We start from the raw sequence: 13111 nt of genomic DNA, 5'->3' as shown, positions 1-13111 counted from the left end.
ACTCCTGCTGTGCCGGTGGAGCAGCGCTTCGTACAGATAATCAATATCTCAGATGGCCCTTTCCTCGTTTTCCCTGGAGAAGTGGCGAGAAATTGGAAGCTTAATGCGATATTAATACAGATGATATTACCGTAGATGACATGCACACCTTTCCCCAGGGGAGGGAAAGAATCTCGCCGTGAACGTTGTTTAAAAGCTTTCTGAGGATGCTCTGGATGTGAGCGAGGACTGCAAGTGCTGTGAGGGCGTTACTTTGACTGTGCAATGGGGTTCCTTCATCGATCATGTTGGTTTGCTGCATCTTCGATCGGAAATACTGTAGGTAACGGCTATCGTTGATTGCAATCAGGTCGGCTTGCAATCTCGATGGTGAAAGCACAATTTTTGATGCACAGGAAGTGCACACCAATGGGTTGGACGATGACGAAACGGCCGTCAATCAAGAGCTAGCTTATCAAGGTTACCTCATGCACAGTGAACGATGCAGATTGACCGGTAAAGAACTGTACAACAAATTTTAAAAACTCTCTGGCGTTCTAGAGTGCACATGTGGCACACAATTGGTGCGGTGTCCCCTTTCAATTTATCATTGTCATCAACAAATGAAATTTGAGCATTTATATTTTGCTCCAAACTGTTGAGATAACGACATACCAATCAACTTCAAAAACATTCAACTGCAACAATTGATGCTCCGTTCAATTATATTTGAATTCTTTTGATAATCTCATAGATATCTTTTGCTCTTTTTTCGACAAATCACGAAAAAATGCAGTAAAAATGTAAGGTACCATGCGCCTCCATTATCGAAATATCTCGTGATAGCAATCTCTTTTGATTGCGTCACTAGCGCTTCCAATGATGAACAGTGTTAGTGTAATCGGTTTTAAAGACCTTTTTGGACCTCCTGTAGCCCGTTTGCCTGTAGCAGCTCTGATATGGAAAAGGTAACATGGAAGGTAAAATTTTATGAAGCATACGTACGACCTGATATCATTAAGTCCTGTGTGCGGAATATGCCCATTTTGATCCCCGCTGTCTTATCTTATCAAAGCCTTCCTCGAAGTACACTATACATCCCTTGAACGTGGTTAGGGGTTTCGAGGAGATTACTCGAATCGCTAGAACCACCGACCACCGGTTGGGACAGGAGAATTTATGGTCTCCTCAGGGAGCCATTCTGCTACAGTAAAAAAAGATTGATTTTCTCACTTTGTTAGTGAAAGCCTACACCTTGATACCAGCTGTGTCATTTAGCAAAATACTTTCTTAGTCCTGATTGTGCTCTGAACAAGATTTGACAAGAAGAAGAACAAGAAGTAATTTAAAATTGAAACTATGATACATATTTACACATTAAGCATAATTAAGAAGGGGTATGAATATTTAGCACAATTTTTAGCGGCTTAAGATTGTGGAGCATTTTGTAGAAAACAGAGAGAATGGTTGTTTATTGTACAACTTACACGAAAAGCTTGATTAGCACAGTCGATAAGTTCCAAACATGTTTCACAACATTACTGTCCTAAAAGTCACGGTAATGTTTTTGGGGTGATCAAACATTCCTAATAACGATGCAGCCACCTTTTCTTCCACGAAAACAATGGCAAGCAGGACAAGTGATGTTCCAGTTGCAGGAATCCACCCAACTGATACCTCGATCATTCACTGAGCTGCACTGTCGAGTCATGCCATGCTGCTGCTGGTTGCCTCACTGAAAAGCCATCATTAATTTCACGCTTTGTTCGCAAACAATAGAACATGACACCACGGTAAACAGCCGGAAATAAAAAAGGGCAAAATTGGGTCTGAATAGAGTCCGGGAAGGTTCCTTGTTGTATGCGGATCCAACGGGCAGGCCACCGAAAATGAAGCTGATTTTGGAAAATGCCATAAAAGGATCCGTTTCTCTGCACCTTTTCGCTTTCCCTACCCCCCCCCTCTCTCTCTCTTTACTTCTCCCACCGCGCGAGTGAGACTATAATTTCGTGCCCTTTTTTTTCACTAGTTCCCTTTTGTGTTTTGATGTGCAAGGATGCTGTCGGTTTGTGTTGTTTAAAGAAAATAATAGCATCTCTTCCAGTTTTTTTTACGCACAGGTCAGAGCTTGGGGTCTGGGCGCCGAAAATTGGTATGAAAAGAAAGGACCCATCCACCGTGAGGATGGGCTTGATCTTCCCTCCAGTTCATATTCCATCGCTTGTGAGACCCTAGCGGTGCAGCTAGCGGAGAAGCAGTTCATCAACAACCTGTCTCATCAACGGAACGGCATGATGGCAGCCACCAAAGACAAAGCCCAATAATAACACTCGCGCGAAAGGGCTCGTGAAAGTGGTATGGGGAAGCATATTATGGTTCCGGCTTTTATTTGTACCGAGGCAACGAGATCGCCGTGCGGTGACCGTGCGGTGAAAGGATTGGTTTTCATTTCGTTATCATTTGTTCTTCCCAAAGTATACCAGCGGAGGAATGGTGGTGGTGGCGTGAATAATTCAAGACCAGGATCCGAAGCAAGCTTTTATGGTTCGTTAATGGCTTCCAAAGTCAGCGAGCCAATTCCTGGCCGAACGCTCGAACCGAAACTCATCGGCCTACAACGCCGAAAGGGTTGACTTTCAATCAAAAAGTTTTTCCCGCCAATCGAGCGACCAACGTTGGCGCTCGTGGGCTACCATTGCCATGGGACTTTTTCTGCGAACGGCCGTGGAAGGAAATGGATTAAATGGATTTCCACTGATGTTCCGAGCGTCGTGTCCACCGTACCGACATTCTTCTTCGTTTCTCTCTTCCGCTGTCGTTTGCTGGCAGAACGCTGAACGGTAAAAATGACATCTCGAACCGACTGCTCGAAAAGGGTGTCAAATGGCCGCCAATACCGAAAGATGTTTGGGGAACGTGGAACGCGAGTTGCCATCCGTTCCAACCTCGTTTTCGGCATTGAAGTTATGTCATCCCGAGCGTAAGCGTTGGGCTCGGGTACCTATTACCTGCGGTGCTTCTCTCTACCGTGAAAAAAGACAAAAAAAAAAATACTGTGAACCTTTGCGATGGGACCGTGATAATTTTCTTTGTGTTCTGTAATTGGATTACCGAGGGCTTTCCCATAGCTATGGTTTGCCCCGAGGTGATGGGAGGAATGCGAGAACTTTTAATGCCATTCTTTGAGCCGTCGATCGAGTGGTGAAGGCAGTCAAGTCGCTTATCCGGTCATCGCAAGCTAGTGCCAGAGCGCAGCGTTTGCTCGACGCTCCCACGATCCTGCAGCCGCTTGGCATGTAAATTATCGATCGATGCTGTGGAGCATAAACGGTTGAAGGAGAGAGCAGAACTGTAAGGGAAATGGAAATGGAACTTTTCCCCCTTGCAGCACTCTCGTATGAAAATTATGAATAAGCTGGTGTGATGTGAATCTTATCGAGGGAAACGAGCTGATGCAGCTCGGTTCAAGCTTAGCGCTGGGTAAAGTGCTGCGATCAAAACGTCAAATTTAATTCAATTTCTTATCAGGTCAAAAGAGGAAGAGATCAATTTTTAATAATGAATGCATCACGTTCCGGAGGGAAAGAATACAAAATCAAATGCAGCTTTAAGAGAAAGAGAGAAAGAAAGGGGGAAACACGCTAGTCCGAGTCTGAGTATCTGAAAATCACTGTTCCGAGAAGGATCCCTTTTTTGGGGAAATTATCCTGAAACTGTTCGTTCCATTTTCCTCCACTAAATTGTTGAAAAATAAAGAACAGAAACAAACACCAACAGCTGAACAGAGCGCTCCATGGACGTGGTATTGCCATAGTTTATAACGCCCATTATACCGTTCTCCGTTCCGTTATATTGGCTAGGAACGATTGGAAACTCAGCGGGACGACAAAAATATGAAACTCTTTGCCATCGTGGTCGATCGGTTGGCAGCCGCTGGTGGCAAGCCTCAGGTGGCCCTGAAAAAGCGTGGCTGATGGCAAAAAAGCAAGGAAGTAAAAAACAAAATAATAGGGCAAAACATGGCAAAACCATCTAGAACAAACAACCCGGACCAGACAAGCGCACACGTAGCCGAAGCTTCGGTGCTGTTACTAGAACGGGGTGGGTTTTTTCCTCGTGCTGTTGTTTCTTGTTCATTTTTTTGTTTTGTTATTGTCTTGTACAATTCCGTTGTTTTTGAGGGGCCATTTTAGCGTTCAGAGTCACCGTGTTTTTGTTGGCAAATGGTTCCGGTACGCGTACTGTGCGTATTGGCGACCTGGCTGCCGCTGCTGCTGCTGCTCGTGATGGTTAGCAGGGTATTTTGGTTTGGCTTGCGGATCGTTGGTTGGTGGCTGGCGCGGTTGATGGTTTCGGTTAACCAAAAAGGCAAAAACGGTTTCGCAGGAATGGTGGTCAGGCCTGGACTGTCTAACGGTGTCGGTGGCAATAAAACAGCTCTCAAAGGTTCCCAACCGTGCTGGCCTTGCCTTTCTCGTTCGTGAAGGTAATTCCGGAGCGTCACAAAGGCAAGCAATAGCTGACTTTTTTTAGCGAATTTTTTATCAAACATACAACAGAAACGATTAAATAATTAATGAAGGATTTAATACATTAATCGAATTTAATCTGCTTCCGAAACAACGCCATCATCTCATTTACGCATACAAATCGGAGAGCATCGCAACTCAACCGCTGCGGAACCAACCAGTCAAGTGCCTAACAGAGAAATCGCACCTCAAATCCTCAATTAAATTCCCCACTAATCGAACGCCGATTCCGGAAGGATTCTTCCATGGGTGGAGTAGTGGCGATGAGGTTGTTTGTCCTGGTGGGCCAGCTGTTTACCAGGTGTGCCAAACCACGTCACGTTACGTGTCGGCGTGCTGTATTTGACAAATATCGATCGTTTCGAGCGTTCCGGACGTTGCGGAGCATTTGTTTAGATTTGCACAGCATTTGCACTGCTCGGGTGCGGTCTGGTTCTGGCACAGGTATCTGACATCGGAATCAAATCAAGCACTCTCTCGATCCTCAGCCGGGATAGAAAATGAATTTTAATAGCAATACCCGTCGAGTGGAGAGTCGATAGTTCAGTGTAGTGAATTCGTATTTAGCCCTCCGGTGAAGCCAAGGCAAGCGAGGTGGCCATTCAATGCCCTGTTTGGTGTTAAGGTGCATCACCACGATAGCATCTTTGGGTTTGAAACTGTCCAAAAACAAAACTAGAAATAAAGTTGCAATTATTATTTTTATTTATCGTATCGCCAAATGACAGCCAATACATGATTCTTAACTATCGTGGCCATGCACCATAATGGTAGAAGGTGGTGGAGTATGGACCCATTCCATGACCCGGTTACCGGTTAAAGCGAATTACTAATGAACCGATGGTTGTTCTCCGTTTTTCCGTTGAACCGAGATTGATAATCACCCGTAAAGCCCAAAACCTCGACCTCGGCACTAGAGCATGTGCCGAATGGAATGCTAATTGCCCACTGCGTATTAGATAATGCCCGGTCTGCAATTCCGAAGCGAGCAAGCTTGATATTGATTATGATAATAAGCGTAGCCTGAACCATTGGCATCGATAATTAGTTCGCTTGTATTTGAAACATTGGCCACTGCTCCGGTTTCGCAGCCGAAAGCGCCGAACCTTGTCTAATTGATTTGTTCGAATGTTTGCACAGCCTGTGCATCTCTTGCGTAACCGGCGCGAAGCATCGGAACGAAACACCCATTGTTACACGGCCAAGCGCGCGATTGTTCTTCAGTGCGAGCATTTCAGTGCCACCACCTTCGGGCGGGATTAAACCATCACGGTAGCGTTGGGATGCGGCATTTCAGCACGATTAATTATGCTTTCCCCTCTAATTGACACGACCATGCTGCTTTGTTGCAATGTTTGTCCGTGGCCGTGCATGGCCGTGTGAATATGGGACGGGATTGGAAACTGTCATCGTCGGTGATGTCTGTGCGCCGGGCAAGCGGTACGCCCGCGCTAGTCGCTCGCTTTGAAGATTAACTTGTAGCGTAACCGGGATCTGCTACATCAGACAATCAAAAAGGGATAAGCCGCGGGATTGTGCAAGCGACGTACGAGAACGGTAACGTTACATGATCCATGTTCCTAGGAAAAGCAGAACGGTTTGGGTTTGGGTATTACAAGAAAGGCAAACGATCCGGTGGCTACTACGGTGCCTAATCAAATCAATCGGAGAATTACAAACCAACCCGAATTTCTTCGAAACCACGCAGCACTTGTGCCATCTTGTAACGCTTAAGTATCGTTATAGTGTGGGATTCGTTAACTGACCGAACGTTTGCCTCATAAATGCCACTTGTGTCCAAATGGTACGATTGGTTCGTTGGCCCTTGACTTCCAAATGGAATAAATGTCAAAAGGCAACGTGGAGAGAACGCCAAAAGACTGTTGCTGCTACTGCTGGTGCCACTGCTTGCAGCAGCCATCCGTGAACGATTTCCTCCGGTGAGGCCAATGCTCAGCCCCTCTCCGGAGCTGATCCGTTGGGTAATGAAATATTCAGCGACGGCAAAAGAGGGTAACATTGGTTGAACGAGGGATCGGAGCCTAGTGGAGCGGAAGTCAAGCAGCAGCAGCAGTAGCCGCGTAGCACCAGGGCACCGGGTGCTTTATGAATAAAGAGGTTCAAATAGGGAGTAGGGGATGCTGCGTGAAATCAATAGCAACAAATGGTTTGCCAATTCAACGTAAGATGATGTAGAGGACGCCCAACGAGCACGAGGAAACGCTCTTAAAGTCAGTCCGACGATTCGATTGGTGGGGGAAAAGTTATTCGCCTTTTTTCGGGTCATTAAAATGCATTTTCATTCTTCAAGTTCAGGCACTGGTTGCTTCGATAGTGTGGAGTATTTTTAAATCCTTTCCTGCTACGATAATCACCGGAACTCGAAGTTTTTATTGGAACCCAACGAGCAATAGCCTTCTTCACACTACTACATATGCAAACACAAAAGCACACACACCAGTTTATGATGGTGTACGTGTGACTGCACTCGGCACTCGTCAAATTTACTTTTACACCACACCTCTCGTTCCATGAAAGTGGTTTGATGGATGCTGCTGAAGCAGAAGTGACGGTCCTGGATGTAAGATAATCGCGCCAGGATCGGATCGTAACGCACCCCAGCCCCAGGGGGATGATGGACTGTTGGCCGTTGCAGTCCTGCCGTTGCTGATCATGTTTACCGACACTTGCGCACGTTCGGTCGCCCCAAGTGAGGTGTAAACAGTGCCTTCCGGTGCCGGTGCATGCAACAGCACCGTACACCGACAACGTACATTGATAGCCAGGCCAGGGTAGGACTCCTACAGTACAGAGAGAATGAGCGAGAGAGTGAGAGAGAAAGAGAGAGAGAGAGAGAGAGAGAGATATTGAGAGTATGCGTCCCCCAATAGCCAATTAACCCAATCGTTGCCGATGACCCTTGCAGGCTTGCCAACGATCAGGTCCCCGGCTGGTGGACATGATGATGCCTTTCTTTTTAGGAATATTGGAAGGACGAACGAATCGTGCGATGGTACTACTTCTAGCGTTGATGTCAAACGTGCCTATCAGGCTGGGGTTAGGATGGTTCGAACGATGGGCAGGGAACGATGTAGTGCGTGCGTGCCTTAGCCTCTAGTAAGCCAATCGTCTAGAGCGTTGAGGGCCATCAGCCAAACCATCGTTCGTTTATCGATATCAAGCTAATAGGAGCTCCCACTCGACAACAATCTCCACAACGACCTCACTAGTCACCCGTGATGGTGTGTCGCCATCATGTGTTGCCGGGGGTTGTGGAGTTCCCGAAAAGCGAGATATTCTGTGTTTTATTGCAAGAGCGCAGCAGATTAGTTTGTGTAATTTTTTGAGTCATTTATACTAAGTATTGTCCGATGAAAACCTAAACTTTATTTCATCTTTTTGTTCCTTTTCTGAGTTTTCAGATTTTGTATCGAAGGATCTCTTCACCCCTACTGTTTTATGATTTTTTTTATACGAATTGATCTGCTGTGCTCATGTAATCATCGAGAGGAATATCAGATAAGTACAGTACTAGGAAACACCACCGACCTCTGATATTTTTCATATTGGTTTTAATCAGCATGGTGATATACGGCTCAATGCTTTTATTTCGCACAAAATCCAGGTCAGGTCTGATATCGTACTCTTTCTGTTTGCTGGCTTTATGTTACTTCAAACGGATGAATTGTTGCGGATAAAATTTCCTTTTCAAAAATTTATCAATATGTAGCTTACGATACCTTATCATTTCATCTGCTATCACGCGGTTAAAAGATTCTGATAATGATTTCAAATTCCTTTGCCATTGACAATCCGGGGTTTTCTACTGTTAACGGCTGTTTCTTTCATTTCATCGAGAAGAAGACGTCACTTTAATGATTCGCTTGGTTTCTAGACGCTTGGAAACTGTTGGGTCAGCCTAAAAAGCCCTAAACAATCCGGTTGGTTCTACTTGAAAAGGAAACTTATCCTGATTGGCAGAATTGCACATTCAGGATTCTGCTTCATCACTCTATTTTGGCTGTTCAGGGCGCCATTTAAAACGAATAGCCTTTTAAAGGTTACACAATGACCGGTGGGAAGGGAGATATCCAAGTGTCAACGACATAAAACATCATTCTTGACAACGATACACGAACTGTTTTAATCGGTTGCCAACAAAAAAACAATGTGGAGGAAGCAAGTCAATTACAGCTTCTGTCGAGCTAGCATACAATTATTATAAGAGAAAAGGAAATCCAGCATTACTTTACGTAGCAACTGACCAACCATTAGCATTCGAACTGTAAGAGTGATCCATCAGTATGCCAAATACCGCCAGATAACCAGGATTATTAGCCACAACGTTCCGATTGCGCTATTAGCGAACATAATCTTCCCTCCCCTCGCAGGGCAACCTCCTCGCAGGGAGCTCGGTTCGCACGTGCCCTCTCATCCCCCCATATTTACCATAATTACCATCATATTTTCCCAATCGGTTTCGATATTTTTCTGCAAAATGGCCACGTAACATCAACATCATCGGTCTTCACCGCAAAAAGGGCCCGCGAGCATGGCGACCGGGATCGCTAGCGGGGAAGATAGTGACCGGAAGTGTGAAAATGATAGCTTTCGGATCGTTTCCGGTCGGTTTAGCTTGAGCGGAGAGTAGGGCCACGGTGCCCTATTAGACGGGGCTGTCCGTCGCGCTGAATAACAATGTCCACATCTAATGCCACCGCCGGGTTCGGCTCTGATGACCGGAAGATCCGGTCAGTGAAGCGACCGTGTAAGTGTTGCTGAACGCACCCGACATCCCAATCAATCGGCTCCGGATAGAGCTCGACGAGTGGGAACATTAGGTGGAGCATCCGCTTTTGGAATCATAATTCATCGCACGTACAAATAATTTATCAAAAGCACAGCTCCGGAGCTCTCTGAGCTTCTGGGCTCCATCTCTGACCCGGGGAGACCGACAGGGAGCATAGAAGATGCTGCAACAACAAGCGAACCAGTGTCCAGTGGTGCGGAAGTGAGAAGAGTGGATTGCTTAGGATTCACACGACGGGCCTCAGCTGGGCCATAACGTCCGCCTACGACGGAGCTGATAGCAGGCGCCCGGTGTCCTGCTCGGTGAGCCAATTGGCTAACAAGCGTGGAAGTACAACACTTTGCATGTTTACCATTCACTCCGGTATGCAGATAGAGGTGATAACGAGCAACGTTGCTTTGGCGCCTACGCTGATTAGTAATCAGTGATGAGCGGCCGTAGTATAAGCAGGTGATGGGTCTTTCTATGCAACAGTACGGTGCGCCATCAAGAGGTCCCAGCAGACTTCCACTGTTGTGTTACAGCCAAGTGTGAAGCAGTTTACTCTGTTAGGCAAACATCGGCTTTCCTATCGACCGTCTGGTGCTTGTTGCTGGAAGAGGCAGAAGGATGTGAATAGTCCGCCAACTAACTGTTCATTACTTGTGACAAGACGGGCAGGAAATGAGAAGGTTTCGTTAGAAATTTTCTTACTCTGCAAATGTTCTCTCGGAATCATTTTGCGTCATCTCAATTGGTTCTAATTGGGTAAATTTTCAAGATGTTTGTGGAAAGTGAAACGATTCACAAAGAATATGATTTTAAAATTTACAAAACATCTACAAGGACGCCAGAAAAAGAGTCAACAAACTCTTGAATGCAGTGTGCTTAGTGGCTTAGCGAACCGTCTGGTTCTAGAGTTCGCAAAGACTCGACCTGAATCCGGATCGTTACGCTTCCATTACGCTACACCGGATCAGCCTCCCAGTGTCAACCATCCGAAAGCCCTTTCTTTCAGGGTTTTAAACCTTACGCTTGCCGCAAATCCTTGCCTTGTTGCCGGCCGTCCACCCTCGGACCGATCTATCGGACCAAAACCGTGTCTACCTCGTTACGTATTAGAACGCACGGTGAAACGGGGAACGGTGAGCGGTCTCTCCACACTCGGACAACAAGAGGCACACGAGTGAGGGGTTAGATAAAGCGAAGGCTAAACAATAACAACTAGCATCCTTCGCGCCCGTTAGCAAACAAAAGCGGGCTGGTGAATGTTTGCCTAACGTCGCCCATCCAAACATTTACCATCTTACACGTCTACAAGTGATCCGTTCCGGTCGGAACCGCTCGGAATCGGTTGCTGTAGCAGGAGAGTTAGCTTTCAGGGCGAGAGTTTGGCTTGGGTGTTTCAAGTGTTCCAATTTTTTGGGCGCCGCCTGACTGGCGTAAAGCAAACATCGCTCCGATGGAACGTTTGGCTTGGGTCCAAGGTTTCGCACTTCGCGGGAAACGACGATAATGATGACATACGGGACGAGCGATATGTGGGAACAAACTTTAAGCAAAACGTTTGGTGAAGAGGAATCGCTTGAATCGCTGGAAAGTTACGGTGACTGTTTGAGTGAAGATGTACATGCTTATCGGACCGCAGACTTCGCGGTGATTAACGACCATTAGTGGCAGGAGCAGATGAAGATTCTGTTAATAGTAACACTAACTCTCTCTCTAATGTCTGATGTTTAATTTTAACCACCATGCTTTTCTCTTCATCCAAACGCATTCATTAGCTGCAAGAATATCGGTACTATTACATTATTATTTGTTCATATAAGAGCCCTTTAATCGGTCCCAGGAATTTCGACAGCTCTTTGCATCAAATTTTCTAACCAAAGATAGAAGGTAAAGAAAGTTTCTTTCATCTCAACTGTGTTCGACCGCGATACCAGCATTATTTCAATCACTTTATTACAGTTCTTAATGCCATCGTGGCCTTGCACCTATACAGCAGATACTTTACTATAAGCATTTAATTATCAAATCATGATCCAGCACACCCATGGAATTATTATATACTGCGCCAGAAACTTTTGGTCTCACAATTAAAGACTCTTGAAACGATCATCATCTTCTAAACTGCAAGTTTAAAAGTCAAGCATCAACCGTTAAGAGAAGCGCGACCGCCATCAGAACCGAGATAACGAGAAAGTCGTTAGATATGCCAATGAAGAAGTCGGCATACTTCTGCCGTTAGTCGTCGCTTTCATTGGCCACGGAAAGGAATGTCGCGTTTATGGCCCATCCCCAGGAGAGCGACACACTTTCACTTCGCTCCGTAAGCTTAAACTCCGTAAGAGCGCGAAAAGCGTTCTACCTGCGCCAGCCATCAACACGCTTAGGTCAGGTCACGCTGGGCTACTGGGTGCTGCTGGTGGTAAAGTTGATTCCATTTCACCGATCATTAATCAACGGATCCTCGGCCAGGAGTTATGAAAAACAGTCGTAAAATCTGATAACAAACGCGCACGCTCACACTCACAAACATGCATCAGAAGCTCACGGGAAGCGCCACATTCCAGCACATATGTTTCAATGTCAAGCCAGTGAGCGCGCGCTTTCACGGGTGTATGTGAGCTGAGAGCGTAAAAAAGGGGAAAAGATTAATGTCGAAAGTTTGAAGAAGGCAATAGTGCTTTCCTGCCGCTTTCTTCGCCAAAGCGGAAGGCTTTGCCACGTGTCCAAGGATTGGCTCGTGAATGCCAAGCGCGCCTTAAATGGTCGAACGTGGCCCCGTGTAATGTGTTCCGCGAACAGCTCGCCTCGCCTCGCCGTACGGCGAGCCATCAGGATCAGTTAGGAAAATTGAAATCCATAAATCATGACCGCAAAAACCTTTGGTCTGGTTCCAAAGCCTGGTACAGGTTCACATTGACGCGTTGGATTTGTTGTGCATGTGTGCGGCACAGACATAGCAAAGGGAAGAAGCATGTTGGTACGGCCTGAATGTCGAACGTGTTCCGTGCGGGTTTCCGTGAGTGTAACACGGAAGCATTGTCCCTTCTTATCGATTATCTTCGCCTCCAAAATATCTGCGTGTGAGTTGTGTGGCACGCGTAGGCACAGGGTTTGTCACACTTTGAATAGAGACGGTGACGGAGAGGCAACGTCTGCACCCTTATCCGTGTCGTGTAGCGTGTCATAAATGTCATGCATGGCATTCCGGCATCACATCGTCGAGCTGGTCCACCTAGTCCTGCCTGCCTTGGTAGAGGGCTGAGCACTACCGCTAGCATAGCTTTGGTGTCAAGATATGTGGTATATTAATGTGGAGCGCCTTCTCGGCAGCTTCGTGTTGCATAGAAGTATCTTACAATAGAGAAGCTCTCCTTGGATCGCGTATCCTTTAGATTCGATTTGGCTTTACTGTTGCTGGTGATTGAATGGCTTTAAAACGGATCTGTTGTTCGGAATCTCTAAACCTCTAATTCGTTCTGTTTTTGAGCATTATGTAAAACACAATGTTTCACTTTACTTTACAATATTACTAGCATGTGTGCTATAATTCGTGTACATTTTACACTTTAAATGGCTTTAAGTCAGCACGATTCTCTCTCTCACTCACAAAGCATCGACAGCAGTAAATCAAGCTGCAAAGCGAAAACGGAAGCCAGCGCTCCCGCGTGTAGCGCACTGCCTGTCGATTATGGTTCGGAAAGGACCTTTACAGCATTCAACAATGACAACAACCCGGCTGAACCTGCCCGACGATTCGGACTTTCTAGTCGGAAATGTAAACGTTCGGGATGGCGGAAATCAATAC

The sequence above is a fragment of the Anopheles aquasalis genome, chromosome 2 (genome assembly GCF_943734665.1).
Source record: "Anopheles aquasalis chromosome 2, idAnoAquaMG_Q_19, whole genome shotgun sequence".
Classification (NCBI taxonomy): domain Eukaryota; kingdom Metazoa; phylum Arthropoda; class Insecta; order Diptera; family Culicidae; genus Anopheles; species Anopheles aquasalis.
This window is presented reverse-complemented; position numbering follows the sequence as displayed.